The sequence below is a fragment of the Mesocricetus auratus genome, unplaced genomic scaffold (genome assembly GCF_017639785.1).
Source record: "Mesocricetus auratus isolate SY011 unplaced genomic scaffold, BCM_Maur_2.0 Super-Scaffold_15014, whole genome shotgun sequence".
Classification (NCBI taxonomy): Eukaryota; Metazoa; Chordata; class Mammalia; order Rodentia; family Cricetidae; genus Mesocricetus; species Mesocricetus auratus.
Window position 1 is genome coordinate 63,502,986 of NW_024429186.1, and position 16,637 is coordinate 63,519,622.

General features: G+C 45.7%; 1 long non-coding RNA gene across 1 annotated transcript; it reads right to left on the reverse strand.

Moving 5' to 3' along the window:
• Nucleotides 1-270: 270 nt before the first annotated feature.
• On the reverse strand, nucleotides 271-16,358 carry LOC121139385. The gene is made up of 4 exons (XR_005876344.1): nucleotides 15,796-16,358; nucleotides 11,070-11,148; nucleotides 978-1,036; nucleotides 271-483 (listed from the first exon to the last, which is right to left on the reverse strand). It is a non-coding gene; the product is annotated as an uncharacterized LOC121139385 (long non-coding RNA).
• Between the last annotated feature and the right edge of the window lie 279 nt (nucleotides 16,359-16,637).

Consider the following 16,637-nt stretch of genomic DNA (forward strand, 5'->3'; position numbering starts at 1 on the left):
TTGGGGCTCACACGAAGGAACCTAATATCTCAAACCATGCTTCTGAAAGACGCTGAGAACACAGAGCACTCCCTTGAAATAAGGGAGTGGGAGAGAGATGCTGGGGGTGAGATGAACGACTGGGACTCTGGAAGAAAGCAGAGGAGGGTGTGAAGAGCAAAAAGGACAGGAGAAGGAGGAAGACGACATCAGGCAAACGTGGGGCTGGCAGCCTCTTCACAACTTTAAATAGCTCTGGGTTAATCTAAAGCAGGCAGTGTGACCTGGTAGTCTCAATAAATGGGAAGACTTTATTTCTGACACTTTAACAAGCTAAATAAAAGGTTTTAAAGAGAGAGTGGAGGGAAAGGGAGATGGCTCAGCAGTTAAAAGCACTGGCTGTTCTTCCAGAGGACCCAGGTTCAATTCCCAGCACTGACATGGTGACTGGCCGTTGTCTGTAACTCCGGTTCTAGTGGACTGGCTTCCTCAGGCTCTGTACACCTGTGGCACACAGACATACTTGCAGGACATATATGTGGTATACATTATGTATAATATATAATCATTATAAAAAATAAGAAAAGAAAATCCTGTCAACTTAAAAGCTCTGGTTTTCTGAGAACTGAAAATGAATCTACTTCAGAGTGGTGAGAAATGCGTTCTAAGAAGAGACCCTAGTCACTGCCATGACCTAGTCAGTCACTGCCAAGACCCTAGTCACTGCCATGATTCTAGTTGCTACCACGACCCAGTGACTACCATGATTCTAGTCACTTTCATGACCCTAGTCACTATCATGACCTAATCACTTTTATGTAACATGAGGTTTTCTTGGTCTGGCTGGGTCCCAGCACCCTTCTCTTCCCCAAAGAAACACACAGACGCTACATTAATTATGAAAGCTGTTGCTGTTGGCTATGGTTTCTTATTGGCTAGCTCTGTCTAAATTAACCCATTTCTAATAATCTAAGTATTACCATGTGGTTTTCTCTTACCAGAGAAAGGTCTGGGCCTCTTACTCCATTGGGGTCTACATTGCATCTGCTCAGCATCTCTGAAGAGAGGAGAGGAGAGGAGAGGAGAGGGGAGGGGAGGGGAGGGGAGGAGAGGAGAAGGGAAGGGAAGGGAAGGGAAGGGAAGGGAAGAGAGGAGAGAAGAAGAATTTCCTGTTTGTTTTTGCTTATATTCTGTTACTGCCCAGCTATGTCACTTCCTACCTGGCCAATCAGCCAATCAGTGTTTTATTCATTAATCAGTAAGAAAAGCATATACACAAAAGGACTTCCCCCATCAACCCTAGTCACTGCCATGACCTAGTCACTGCCATACCAACAGGTCAGAGGCATCTTGCAGGGAAATGAAATTTGCATCTGCCAGAAGGCATACCAGAATCATTCAGATAATATGGACTTGTTTGTGTAAAATGTGGCTTGAATCGTTGTGGTATCTGCTGGCCAAAGCCAAGGTAATGACTTTTCCTCAGCCTGTTCAGGAACTGGGAAACAACCAAGCAAGTGCTTTAGTATGCATCTTACTTAAGTCTCCTCTTCAGTACAGGTTTCCACTCTCCACTGGCTCAGCAGGAAAAACAAATCATTGTTGGTTTTAGGTACAGCACACTCCTTCATACTCTACAGTTAGGTTGTTTCGCCACAATCAAGCTGTTGAAAAATAACTAGATAATAAGACATTTTCCCAGTGCCATTTCATAACACATCCTAGAACACAGCATTGTGGGGGTAACCATGGGGAAGGGAGTCGCAACAGATACTTCCAGATTAGAAATTAACTGCACATTTCTTTAAAGGCATTTAGCTCTGCCCCAAATACCAGCTGTGTAATCTTCCAAATATCTTCATAGACACCTGCAGGCGAGCACGGTTGCCTCCCCAGGAGGCAAGAAAATGGAGCATATCTTCTCTCAACAGTACCTGTACAGCTAGGGAAAGAGCCCAGAGGCTGGGCTACAACTTTCTTGCCCAAATATCCTTAAGAAAAATGAGTTCTCTTTCAGTAGAAGCCAGAAAAGCCTCAAGGAAATTCTGAGAGTGTGGCTGGGGAGGTGAGCTTGCTCTGGCCTCTCAGCCATCACAGGTGAGTAGGGCATGGGACTCTCAGCCATCCAGTGCATTTTTCTACAACTCCAGGCTTCGACCCTCAAGTTCTTTTTCCAGAGAAAAAAAAGCCTTTCAGGAAATCCTCATGACCTTGTGTTGGTTTATGATAACTTTCTCAAAATTTTCCACTAGGTGTTAGGCCTCCTCGGGTGAAATGGAAGAGAAAGGTCATCTATTCTGATGCTTACATGAGAGTATGACTCAGAAGAGCAAACAGGGAAGGGATGGCAGTAATCCCCACATTATTTTTTAATACGTCACATGGTACCCAGATCCCAGACAGAAGATTCAAGATTCAAACAAGCCTGCCTTTCCTTCTAGCAGTTTCCCTTTACACAGACCCTCTGGTCTCCAGGATACGCAGGTATCCACAGAAGAGGCACCAGCATCCTTTTCCCTCATCCCAGGCAAGAATCCGCAGAGCAATCAAACTGGCTTCCCCCGGGTCAGGGAGGCAAGCTGGCTCCCCGTCAGCAAGCATGAGGCTGCCAGTGAGGGCAGACCTCTAGGACAGAGAAGGCGAGGGATGTGGGGGCACGAAATGGCCCTATCACCAGCAGCACTCCCTCCTAGGGTCTATCCTTGGTGATTTCTTGCTCGCTGCCTCAAGAAGACAAACTCAGAGTGAATCAATGGCAGGCCAATGCAAGCCTGTTCGTGAAAGCATTACTTTGGAAGCCATGTGGTGCTGGAACCTGCAGGAGCCTCCAACTGCCTAGGGTAGGGTTGGGCATGGGACAGAGCAGGACAAACATGAGAGAGAGCATGGCCCGGGGGAGACAGCAGGACTTGGGAGTCACAGGCCGACTTCCATTAGTGATCCTGCCCATGCCCCATTAGGAACTTATAAGTGGGAGGCACAGGAATAAAAATGTCCAGGCTCTTTCCTTGGTCCAGCCAGTCAGTGGCTTTGAAGACACAGAGACTACTTTCTGCTCTCCGGGCTGCTGAGCTGGCATCCTATTTACACGCATGCTCAGAACAGTGCCTCTATGCTCTTAAGCTGCAGACCCGGGCTTTCAGTACGGAGTTTTTCTGACTGGTGTTAAGTTAGGTGAATGGAATCTCAGGTTTGATACTTGGCTGTTCTTTTCCCCGTTAAATCCCCCACCCCATTCTTCCCCAAACGAAAAACAGAAAAGGAAGTAGGCATGAGTCCAGTCACCTTTAGGAAGTAGAAACTGTTTACCACGGAGAGCAGTGGCCTGCTCCTTCCCAGCAGCCTGCCCTAACCTCTTTCTACCACAAGTTCCTGATGATACAGCGTCCCCGTGGCAACTCCAAACACAAGGTCACAGGGTGTAAACTTTTTCTTCTTTTTACTGGCATAACCAAGGCTGGCCTGAGCTCACCGTGTAGTCTAGGCTGAGCTTAAAATCGAAGGTCCTGTCTCAAGCCTCCCAAGTACTGGGATCGCAGAGATATAACCTCCTCTTACTGGTTCGGGGTTTGGGGTGTTTTGTTTTGTTTTCTTCTCTTATATTTTTTTGGTTGTGAGCCTAGCCTTTAACGGCTGAGCTATCCCTCCAGCCCTGTTTTGTTCGCCGCTTAGCCCTGGCTGGCCTGTGATTTGCTGTGTAGATGGGTCTGGCCTTGGACTTGTGACCTTTCTTCCTTTGCCTTTCTAGGTCATTCAGGCAAACATCTTAGTCTAGGTCAAGTAGGAAACAAGATGGATTTTCACCTGGCTTCTTGTCTCATCATGGGCTCTGCCTCAAAGACATGGCTTTTGGATGTAACAAGCAGCTCACAAAGCCCTCAGGTGGCTGTCCCAACCCAATGGGGTCATTTTATGAAACTGAGAAGGGATTCAAGTGTCGGTTCTTTCTTCTCGGTTCCTACACTATTTTAGGACAGGGAGGAGTTACACGTTTTTGTAATACCTATTATTCCCACTGCAAAAGGAAAAAGGAAGAGGTTGGTGACCTCTTTGTTCGTCTCTATGTCAGAACATGTGCTATGGTCCCATCTGGGGCAGAAGGAAACTGGCCTGGTTTCTGCCCATGAAAAGACACAGGCAAGTGGGTTTCAACAATGTGGCCCTTTTCAGTTCATTTGGGAGGTGGCTTTATGGCTGCTCATAGTGCCCCGATGACTGGGAATTGGCAGGTACTGACACCCAAATGACAGCTAAGGAGGAAAGGAAGGATGGGGGGGTGGCAGTACAAAATGACCACCCAAGTGATTGTACCCCTACCCCAGCACAGGCAAGACAACCGTTCTGCTGGTGCTGGGACTTGCTCGCTTTATGCTGTTTTACAAACCAGATCACACCCGCTGCTCCTCCGGGAGTGTGTAGCCATGTGTCAGGTAGACATAGCCAAGGGATACACAAGGTCATTTTCCAGGAGTATGACGTTTTCCTTAAAGACTTGCATTTGGAACACATAGGAGATTAATTTAAGCACTTTCATATTTTAAAACAACACATATAGGTTATATTAATATTCTAACCCAAAATTGGATAGGGAGACCTAATTCCGCAGCTGAAGTGAGTACCCCGCCAAATGTGAGGCTGGAGGAGAGCTGCATGGCTTGTTCCCGCTCCTGTGGGTGGGGCACGTGCACAGGTACCCTTGGGAAGCATTCCTGTCCTGCCAGACAAAGACGCCAGCTATCTCGGTGTTGTGAGGCAGCTGGGGTTATGTTGGAGGTCTGGCTGAGGCTGGCCGCATGATGCCTGTGCTGGAACAAGCTATTCCACTCTCCTGGCTCCAAATAAATCCCCCACTGTCTGCTGGCTGCTAGTGCATCTCACTTGACAGTAGTTGGGAGGCCATTAGTAGAAAACAAGAATCTGCTCCTTCCGCATCTGCATATTGGACAAGCCCTGCACTATTTAGCGTGGAAAGCCCGATAAGAACTCAGCACAATCTGCCCATTGACTGCTGCCCTTCTTTCCCAGTCCCAAGTACCAGAGTCTCCTGGCCGAGACTCTTACTTTGCATGTTTCTGGCTGTCCCCAACTGAATGCCTGTCACTTGCACCTGCATGGCACGTGGAAGAGGAGAGAAAGGGAGCCTTTTGGGCGAATTCAAATTCCTGGCCACACATTCGTTCCACTCTTGTGTGTCTTGGGGATTTCTAAGTTAAGGCATAAACATGTTTAGAGAATGCTGTTTTCATGCCTCCACAATGCACTGTTGATTTTGACCCATACTCCCAGAAGCATGGCGGCTACCCTGCTTACGCCCTCTCCACAAAGGAAGCTGGGCTGTGATGACAAGGGCCTTTCTCCTCCTCCTTCGTAAGTACTCTGAGGTCAGTGAAGCCTCTGTTCAACTATCCAGGGAGAGTTCAGAACCATCTACGCTGGTTAAGCCTCATTACTCATGTGTTGTAGATCGGATTCTCTCTGTTGATTTTGCAGTACAGAAACTAGCCTACAACACAAATAGCCAACTGCCCCAGTCCATCGAATGAATGCATTTCAGAAATCACACTGATGTCAGAATATTGGGTGCCGTGCTGAATTTAGAAACTAATCAGAAAGAATTTCTCTAATGCTGCTACTAGAATTGCCTTTTGAATCAGCAGCTCATTCCCACGAAGACAGGGGCTTATTCCCTGTTACTCTCCTTCGACCCCCAGTGTCCAGCTCAGGGTTGAGCACACAGTAGGTGCTTGGCGAATATTTTGTTGGAGAAAATGAAATGGCATGGTGTTCATTCACAGAGGCAACATGTAGCACCTGGCAGGACAGGGCAGAACAGAGACCAAACCGAACAGCTCCACATTAAAAAACAAGGAAAAGAACTGATCTCCAAGAAGGAAGGAAAAAGGGGAAGCTGGGTTCTGTCAACATTTCAGGAGGCAGGAGAACAAATATTTAAGTTTGGTGGTATTTTGCATTCTGCTTTAAGTTGTTTAGATGGCAGAGGTGTGAAATCCCCGTCTCCCCATATTTTACAGATGCCACTATCTATGCACAGGTCTGAAGGGAAGGCTTTTGCTGCTTTTCTTCGTGAGAGCAGAGGATCGTGTGGGAAGTAGAGAATGAGCAAGGACCACACTCATGGGTGCTGGGTGACCCATGACCTTTTTCTCTTGAAGCTGAAACCAAGTGCTGGATTTGCCCCCTCCTCCCTCCACCCCAATCCTGGGAAAGTTCAGCTAGTGAGATGTGAGGGACGGGTTTCATCTCCACTAACATCCCATCATGGTTAGAAACATCTTTGCATAATGCCCCAGACTTGGCTTTGCTTCAACCGGTCTCATTATCCTCTCCCGTTCTTTGTGATGCCTTGTGTAACTTTGACTGTTGTGAAAGATGAAAGGAAGGTTTGGCTGAGGAATGCCCCCCAAATGAAAAATATGCTTAATGATTCCTCTGATTTCTCAGAGGCTTGTATGGCAGGCCTCATCAACTGTGAGATCTGTTATTGTCCTCTGTGAATCCCAGGTGCTATAGGTATAATCACTTTTGAAAAAAATATTTGTTATCTTGAATCCAGAGCAACAATTAATTAGCACAAGTAAATATGATAAGGAATTTGGATAGAATCCGAATGAGTTTTGTCACAGAGAGAAATCTTCAGGTCACTCTGGGATGTATTTTCCCATCTTCAGCGATCTCAAACCACGGGGACGAGGAAGCATGACTACAACAATAGCCTTTCTCTACAACTGACTAGGATGACAGGCGTGCTTTATCATTCTCTTATTTAAACTTGAAAAAACGAATTCATCTAGATTTGAACTCATAGGAAACCTGATCACCGAGTGACAGCTCGGGGTCAATGCTCTTTGAAAGTACTTCAGGCTTTTCTCCAAAGTCTCCAAAGGATTTTCCGCAGACTGTATCTAGACAGGAGATGTAAGAGTTGGCCTAACATTCCCAGATTTACATCTGGTGGATTTAAAGCCTGAGACTTTAGTTGTTTTGGAAAGGCCCTAGAGTTCTGGGAGGTGTGGGACTCTGTAGTTTTGAACATGGACTCAGCTTGGCTTTATACCTTCAACTATGGTACTCAGCATGTTCTCTACTGCTGGGGTACTCAGTACCCTCCTAGTGTCTGGTACTCAGTACCTTCCTATTGCTGTGATACTCATCATCCTCCCTACTGTTATGGTACTCATCACCCTCCCTACTGCTGTGGTACTCAGCATCCTCACTACTGCTGTGGTACTCAGCATCCTCACTACTGCCGTGGTACTCAGCATCCTCCCTACTGCTGTGGTACTCAGCATCCTCACTACTGCCGTGGTACTCATCATCCTCCCTACTGTTATGGTACTCATCACCCTCACTACTGCTGTGGTACTCAGCATCCTCACTACTGCCGTGGTACTCAGAACCCTCCCTACTGCTGTGGTACTCATCATCCTCATTATTGCTGTGGTACTCAGAATCCTCACTATTGCCGTGGTACTCAGCATCCTCCCTACTGTTATGGTACTCATCACCCTCACTACTGCTGTGGTACTCATCATCCTCCCTACTGCTGTGGTACTCATCATCCTCATTATTGCTGTGGTACTCAGAATCCTCACTATTGCCGTGGTACTCAGCATCCTCCCTACTGCTGTGATACTCAGCATCCTCCCTACTGCTGTGGTACTCAGAATCCTCCCTACTGCTGTGGTACTCAGAACCCTCCCTACTGCTGTGGTACTCAGTACCTTCCTACTGTCTGATACTCAGCATCCTCAATACTGCTGTGGTCCTCAGCATCCTCACTACTGCTGTGGTACTCAGTACCTTCCTACTGTCTGGTACTCAGCATCCTCTCTACTGCTGTGGTACTCAGCATCCTCTCTACTGCTGTGGTACTCAGTTCTTTCAAGATATGTAAACTCTTTTTCTCTACGAAGCATGACCAATCAAGTTATTCAGAATGGAAAACAAAGGTGAATTCATGATATAAAGAGAGTACAGGAAACAGACTTGTCTTCTGTTTTTGCAGGGCTGGGGATTGAACCCAGGGCTTTGTATACGTAAGAAAAGCACTCTATCACTGAGCCATACCCCCAACCAAGAAACAGACTTCTATTGGAAATGTGGTTCCACAAAAACACATATTCTTCAAGGTAAGGCAAAACAAGCTTTCAAATATGAGGAAGTTGTTTTCTGATGTCAAGTGAAAGAAATTAGGATTCCACAGGGATCATCTTCATGACCAGATCTTAGCTCACTGTAATACAAACCCCATGTCCACCTGGTGAATTGGGGATAGTTACTTTGTCTCTCTGGCCACTTTCATCATTATCAGTATTATCATAGCCAACACTGGTGGCACTTTTAGAATGATTTAGACCCTGGGTTATTTTCATTAACACTTACTTCCTGGATCGTCATTTAATGTTTCCAGCCATTTGATGAGCACTACAATTATCCACAGAAGCAAATCATGCTGGTAACAATAGCTACCATTTATTGCTGCTTATTTCTGTGTCTAGGATACTGTTTATTCATGTCAAGGTTCACTGAAACTGATGCTTGTAGTGGTATTGGAATATGGGGCCTCTAAGGCCTTTTTAGAGGGAGTGAGTTCTCACCTCCTAATCCTGGATTGGTGGCCCCTGGAAGGGTTTGCTATGAAGTGAACCTTGGGGCCTTCCCCTCTATCTACACAGAGGCTTCTCTCTGTCTACTGCATCTCCTGCTGTGTCATGATACTGCATAAGGCACTTCCTGGATGAGGCACTCAATTTCCCAGCCTTCAGAACTAATAATCAAACCTTATCCTATAACTTACCCAGTCTCCAGTATCCTGCTATAGCAACGAAATTGTCAGAGGCCGGTTTCACTGTTTGACTTCAAGTGCACACACAGGAATGAGCCTGTGCTCATTCTCCTAAAATTAGTCTCCATTCTAGCCAAAGAAATCAGTAGTAGCCTTAATCACGGCTCCCTTGTTACCTTCAAGAGTTCTTTAGAACTCTGGCAAAAAGATAGCAAGATTAGGGGCTTCTGAAAATTGAGATAACTTTCTTTTTGCCTTTCCCGACTTGTACGAACAAAAGAATAGATAAATGGAAATTCACTAGTAGGAGACAGTTAGAACTTATGTTCTCCAAATCCCTGTCTGTCTGTGTCTCTGTCTCTGTCTCTGTCTCTCTGTCTCTCTCTCACACACACACACACACACAAATACATGTCTGCATGCACACACACAAAAACACATCTGTATGCACATTCACAGAGTAACCAGTAACAGACTGACAGAGGCAAGGGCAATCACAATCTGCCTATCACAAGAACACAATGTGAGATTTGGTAACATTTCATTTTCATGCGTTTTCTGTAAGGGATCACAGGTCAGTGCTAAGACTTCACAGAAGTCACAGAAACAAACACAGTCTGTTGACTGATTGCAAATCTGAGGAGCAGTTGTCTCTAAATTATAGTTATTAGTGTTATTTCTGTCTCTCGGGAAATGATAAATTGCATTTGGGTCCATTACTTAGCAGAGTTATTATGCACTGTAGAACTTAATTTGGGGACAGTTTTGATTTCTTTGGGAGAGAAAAGCTACAGACATCCTTTGGCTGAAGCCTGACTATTTTGGGTCCCAGGCAGACATCATCTTCTTGTGTGAGACTGGCCAAGTGTCACTCGTTTCCTCCATGGGTGGTGCAGATGAAAAAAAGCTCACACAGGGGATTGGTTCTCAGCTTCGGAATGATACTCCTCCTTTCCTGACATCTACTAAAAATAACATTTGAATGAAGGAATTGGGTCACCTGTGACATTTTTGGTAGTAGCATACAATTGTGGGTGGTAAAGGGAAAGCCTTTATATGTTCAAGTAGAGCTGCAGAAGTTCAGTGTGTTGGAATTGAACAAAACATTGCCAAACAAGCTATGGAAATTCCTCATCTGGATCTCCTCCAGGCACGGGAGAGAGAGATGCACTTCCAGACAACTTGGGGGAACTGCCCCACAGAGGCAGAGGCAGAGGTTAAAATGGAACATCCAAGATGTTCCATTTTAACCTTGCCATTATGTGTCTTCCTTGTGTGATATACTGGCCCCAGGAAAGAAGCAAATCACTTAATAACCTCATTTCTCCTAACACATTTGTTTCACTCCCTAAATACAGAAAGCCCACACTGAAGACTATTTCAGTGTAAGAATGTTGGAGTGACATTTAGGGTCTTTGAAGAGAGAAGATCCGTGTCCTCATTCCTCATTCCAGGACCTTCCCAGTTATTTGGCACACAGTAGGGGCCAAAAATGTTGTTGAATGAATAAAAGTCTGAAAGATCTTACAGCCTCTGCTACATGGCCTACTGGTACCACCTGAGGTCCACCACACAGCTTCCCTGGCTGACTCAGACCCATGAAGCATGGTCCAGTGGAAACCCTGAATGTATGCAGCCCTGTCCTATATGAGAATTTAAAACATGTCCGGGCCCTCTAGTGTTCTGCTACTTTTCTGAACCCTGTGCTTTTTATATTTCTCCCGTGTATACATGAGATTGACTCTCATTCCTGTGAAATCCTCTGGAGAGTCTTGACAGTGGTAAATTCTATTTTCTTCACCCTTCCCCAAATTCTCGAGCATCCAAGAGCTTATAGATTCTCCTGCTTAGCATCTTTGGTCCCTTCTCCAGATGAAACTGCGTGGGAGCAATGACCAGCTCCCAGCAGTTAGAAACCAGAGTCTCTAGAGTGAATGAACAGGTGATTTGATGTTTGTGTTAGTTGTGGTTCCCTGGTTAGCAGGAATGCTAGTGCAGGCGAGCTCAAATAAAAGGACTTCACAGAAAGGCTCCTACAAAAATTGAGCACTGGAATGTTGGTAGCAGAGCCTCCTGGAGTCGAGACTGGAGGGGGCTCCCAGAACTCCAGTGGCATTTCAGGGAAGACCTGGACCTCGGCCTCAGCACTCCAGAATTGCTTTGTCTTCTCCTTTGAGCCCTTGTTTCCTCTTGTCCCCGGTGTGCACTAAGTCACAGAGCAGTGCCAGCTCAGAGTTCACTGCTTCATTGCCCCTTCAGCTGACCAAAATCCCACCATACTTACCGGGGAATCCTCAGGATCATAAGCTCCTAACACTTTATCTTCTCCATCAGTGAACTGGTGCCTTCTCTGGGGTACTAACCTAGGATGGCAAGCAGACATAATACTGAGTGCACCCCAGAAGCCTCTTGACTTGCAGCTCAACTTCTAGAAGGATCAGACCATGGATCTCCCAAACATTATCTTCTTCATTCTCCAATGATGCTCACTTACCTTCTGAGTGATGCTGCACCAGCAAGAGGAGGTTTGCTATGCCACTTCATTTGATGATTTTAATCAGTTGGTTTGACCAAAAGCAAAAACCAACTAAACACTTCATGTATGATACACAAGAGGATGAAAGAAAAAAATCATGTTATCCACAGTGGTTTTAGGATTTGCAATTAGCTCGGAATCAGAAGTACCATGATCACCCTTCACCCTCACCATCATGGGTACATTCTAATCCAGCAGGCGTTGCAGGTTCTGAAACACAACTGGCAGAGGAGCACTCATGATAAACTGTCTAGAAAAATACGTGTTGACAGGCCATGTAAGTTCTCTCAGTGAAAAGGACTTTGTGAGCTTGGCAAGAGGAAGATGCTGAGATGTCTACAGTCAAGGCAGATTGGCTAGACACATTACTTTGTTCATGCTGAAGCTATGGCTTCTGAAAGACGCAGAACTGCCCCAGCCCATGTTCTCTTTTGTTCCTCTGAGCCCCAAGCCCCACCCATGTCCTCTTTTGTTCTTCTGAGCCCAGGCTTTGTTTCCTACCTGGTATGGAGACTTTTTTTTTTTTACTAAGAGGCCTGAAATGAGCACACTGAAGGTCAGAATGGACCCTGGAAAGGTCCTGGGATGTGGTTACCCTCAGCACTCTGCAGACACCAGGCAGCAGTGAGAGGAGAAGAAAGAGCCAAAAGGAAGCCCAACATGGCAACCCAGTGGTCACGGTGGGCCTCTGTTTCCTCTTCTCCAAATCCCACAGTCTGAGAACCACACTCTTATTGACACACTGTTTCAGAAAACTCTTAGATCATTCTAAAAACAGGAGTACACCGTCCATGCTTTTTAAATAATGTCTGAGTTAAGAATGGTGATTATACTTTTAAATTGTTGGAGAGAAACCAAAAGAATAATATTTCATGACATGGAAATTACATGAGCCTGGTGGTGCTAGTGCACGCCTTTAATCCCAGCAGTTGGAAAGCAGAACCGTGTGGATCTCTGAGTTTGAGGCCAGCCTGATCTACAGAGGTAGTTCCAGGACAGCCAGAGCAACACAGAGAAACCCTGACTCAAAAAGAAAAATTACATGAAATTCAAATTTCAATGTCCACAGATAAAGCCATATTGGAGCAATGCTGTGCTGGTCTGCTTGTGTATTTGCAATGACTGTTTCATTGAAGTCATAGACTAATTGTGATGAAGTCTGCAAGGACCCTCAGAAACTTAAACAGTTATTCCCTGGACTCTTACAGAACAATTTTAGAGAGAGGAATGGGCCTGACCCATCCCTGACTCATATGTAGTCTCCAACAGTTTCATGAGCCCTGGTGTCCTCATCTGTAAAATGGAGCTAAGATAATTTTTATCTGGGAGTCTATTGTTGGCAGGACTGAGTCCTTTGTGGGGCACCAGACAGAGATCCCAGCATGGCTGAATAAACCAAAGTCTGAGTCCCAATATCTGAGGCTCCGCACCCAGTTCAACAACACCTGGGATTTGCTGTATGTCTCCTTTCAGGATGGATACGTTGTAAAGAGAAACTTGGGTAAATTTGCTGCACCACCCTGGTGTCTGGGACAATGTAGTCAGCAAGAGAAATGGGGAGGACAAGACAGAAGTTGTTCAGCACCAAATATGATATTTTAGATATAGGCCTCAGCTCAATTCCAGGAGCTCGGATCTCCTGTTGTCTTTCAGATGTTGGCTGGTTACCTCCAGATGGCCTGGCCACAGTGGAGAATGACTTCTAGTTTGTGTAACAATAGACCTAGGCCCCTCACCCATCATGAGGGCTAGTGGGACATGCCTGGGGACTGATGAGACTGCTGTTATGGAATGTCTGAAGCCTTTTTGTACATGTGTTCTAGGACCATCTCTAGGATAAAGGGACTGTTTCCTAGTCAGCCCTATATACATGATAACAGATGTCTTCTGCCAGTACTCCTGCTTTTGGAAAGCTATTTAAGAGGATGCTCAAATAAACCTTGGTCTCCAGTATTAACTGAATGTCCTCCTGAGATGACATGATGTCTTTGTGTCGTCCTTAATGCCACTGGGTAGCTAGGACTTCCCTGGTCCACACACTGCCAATCAGGGTTGGATCCAGGGGCTGTTTGGCTGTTTTTGAACACAGCCCCAAAGACATCAGTCTGGAATAGATGGTCCCTGCAGCTCAGGACTGATGCAGGCCGGACCCAGGCAGAAGTCCAGCATGGGTCCAGACCAAGTTGAGCCAACCAGGATGGAGCAGCCTGCTGCTTGTAGGTTGTGTCACTGGACAATGAGATTTTTCTCTCAGGCTCAAGTTTAGCACAGTACTTCTGGAACTAGAGGCACTCACTCACTCACTCCGTCACTCACTCACCACCCGTCAAGGAGGTGTTTTGGCTTCACCTTTATCAGAACTCTCCCCATCACTTTCTCTCCCACTCTGAGGCCCTGACTTCTGTACCCTGGGACAATACGTCACTTCCCTCTGGTCTCTCTGCTTCATCCTCATCCTTCTAGAGTCTATTGTTAGAGCAGATGAAATGATGCAGTAACCTTCCCCCAGCCCCAGAATCTGCCTCTCATTGGGTCTTTGGGAATCTTATCACCTCCCCGAAGCCCTGTGCCTTTTTCTTGACTCTATAATGAAATCCAGCATTAAGGGAAGAAGTGCACTTTCCCTAGAAAATAATCAGGGAAAGTCTAAACCACCCAACTTCATTTGTCTCTTGGTCTTGGAATGGCCAGCTTCTGTCCACTGGAGGAAGACAAAATGATACTAGAATGTTAAACCCCTCTTTCTTCTTCTTCTTCTTCTTCTTCTTCTTCTTCTTCTTCTTCTTCTTCTTCTTCTTCTTCTTCTTTTTTGTATCAACATTAATGACTATATAACTCCATAACTAGAGCAAAGGAGTGGAGGAAAGACATCATCAGTGAAGATGAATGCATGGTACATTTTGTGATACTTATTTTACTGAGATGAGATTTACACATACAGAGAGCAGCAAAGCATGCTCTATCCTTTAAAGGTTCAGGCAACAGTGAGCAAGAAAATGCCTAAGAAAATCTAGTGGAGTGAGGCCTTCATGAGGCAAAGAGCAGAACATTCTTTGTACTTCTCTCTAGAGATGGCAGACGAGGTTCCCAAGCACAGAGTCTGCCTTCATCTTCCACAAATACTCCCCTCAGGTTGGTTTCTAAAGAAGGGAGGGGTGTCTCATGGGAGAGTGAAAAAAGACTGGATTTCCAGCCTCTTTCAAACCTGCAGGATCTATTTACTGGTGTGGAACAGTTAGCTACAGTATTTTTATCAATCAGTTTTCAAGGGGGAGAATTCCTTTTAAAAAATTTAAAAAAGAAGCCAAGCTCTTGTTTTTCCATGTCCTGTCCCTGTCTAGTCAGAATAATGTAGAAATAAAATAAATGAAACCTCCGTGGTCTACAATATCCCATGGGCAGTGCCAGCTTCACCCGAGGCCAGTGAGTCTGTTTGCACAGCTGATTTGAGATGAAAAGTGAGATGGTGTGAACAAGCTGTGCCCTCTGCCCTGATGAATATTTTCTGAGCTGAGTTTGACTGGCCTCGAAATTCTTCACAAATTCAAGAGGGCAGGCACTAGGCTTCTCAGCGGCCTGGATCAGGTTTCCATAGTAGCTTGGTCAGACAACAGACCTTTTCCCAAGAGTTAGGCAGAGCTTGTCAATAATGCTGGTGTGCAAACAAAGCCAACAATGGGGTCTTGTTCGGTTTAAGCTGAGTCATGAAAATCATGTGCTAAAACCATCTTTGGAAAAAGACCTGATTGGTAAAACAGCAGCCACTCAAGTTGGAAGGGGTTTCTGAAAGGAAATGTTAGCCTCTGAATTCTGAAAAGCATGCGAGGCAGTGAGAGATTTAAGAAAAAAATAATGTGACACCACACTTCTCAACCTCATAAACCAATTTAAAAATGAACTCATTATCATGATTTATGGCAGGGACTAGTCTTTCAAGTCCCAATGGACAATCTGTCTGGCATCATGGTCCTGTTTGTGTGATTCATTTTTTTAAAAAGGCAGTCTTGCCAGGCCGTTAAAAAGTAGAACAATTAATTACTTTTATGATAGTTGGTTGCCTCCGGCCCCAGCTTTTCTTTTCAAGGAGAACATTAGCACTCATGCGGCAGGGCCTGAGACCTCTGCCACAGTAAGTCAGAATGCTTTCTTCACATGAGCACAGCCCATCCAGAACCTGCAAAAATGCAGCCCTTCTTCCACTGCCGATTTCAAATTTAATACTGGCCTGGTGCTGACAACAGCCTCTGTCTTCTGCTCTAGGATCCAGGCACAGCACGCGATTGTTCACACTGATCTGTACTGCCATGATACCAAATGTCACCATCTACCCCATCCCTCCCCAGACACACACAAGAAAGCAAGCATTCCTGAGGACAGAGCTGTTCTCTGTGGCGACTTCTCGGGAGGGCAGTGACGGGGCTGTGTGGCCACAGAGTAGAGGAGGAATCTCCAGGATGCCCCTGACACCACCTACCTTCAAAGGACACTCAGGTGCCCCGCCACTCACACCCAGGCTGACTCCCATGTCCTCACTGTCTTCTTGCCTCTCACAATTACAGAAAGAGTGGGGAATTGCTTCTCTCTTTAGATGTCCTATTGTTTACTATGATTATTATGGCAACAATCGCTGGGTGGATTTTCATTCTTTGATGTTTTGCCACGACGAAGAAATCAAATCCTCTTATGAATATGATCTCATTAGTTCCCGTAATGATATTTTTGAGATGAAGGAAGGCCTAAGACCTTCAACGCTGTCTCTACAGACTGAAGAGATGAAGCAAGATTCTGGGAGGCTACAACGGGACCAGCCAAGCTGGAGTTAAGACCCAGTGTTGTGATTCTCATTTAGTGCTGCTGTGGTCCTAACATGGTTCTACATCCGAGAGGCATAAAAGGAGGGCAAAAGGACCAGCCAAGAAGGCATGAAAATCCAAATAAGTCCATAGATTTTTTTTTAACAGCACGAGTTTGTAAGTTTTAACTGCAGCTCTCTGCCTGACGTAACATAGAAACCTGTGGCAGTCAGCTTTCCATTGCTGTGACAAAACATTCAAGAAAGGTAATGTAAAGAAGGAAAGATCTATCGTCCTTACGTTTTCAGAGGTCTTAGTCACTTGGGCCCGTGGGGCGGTGCGACTTCATGGCGGAAGGATTCAGTCAAACAGAGCGTCTTACTCCATGGCAGCCAGAAAAAGAGACAGAGAGCCAGGGGGAGTGGACTAGAGACACAGCATGCTCTTCAGAGGGAGACTCATGCTCCCCCTGGGTAGGCGCCGCCACCTCCGAATGTCCCATGCAGCTATGAAACCATCCATG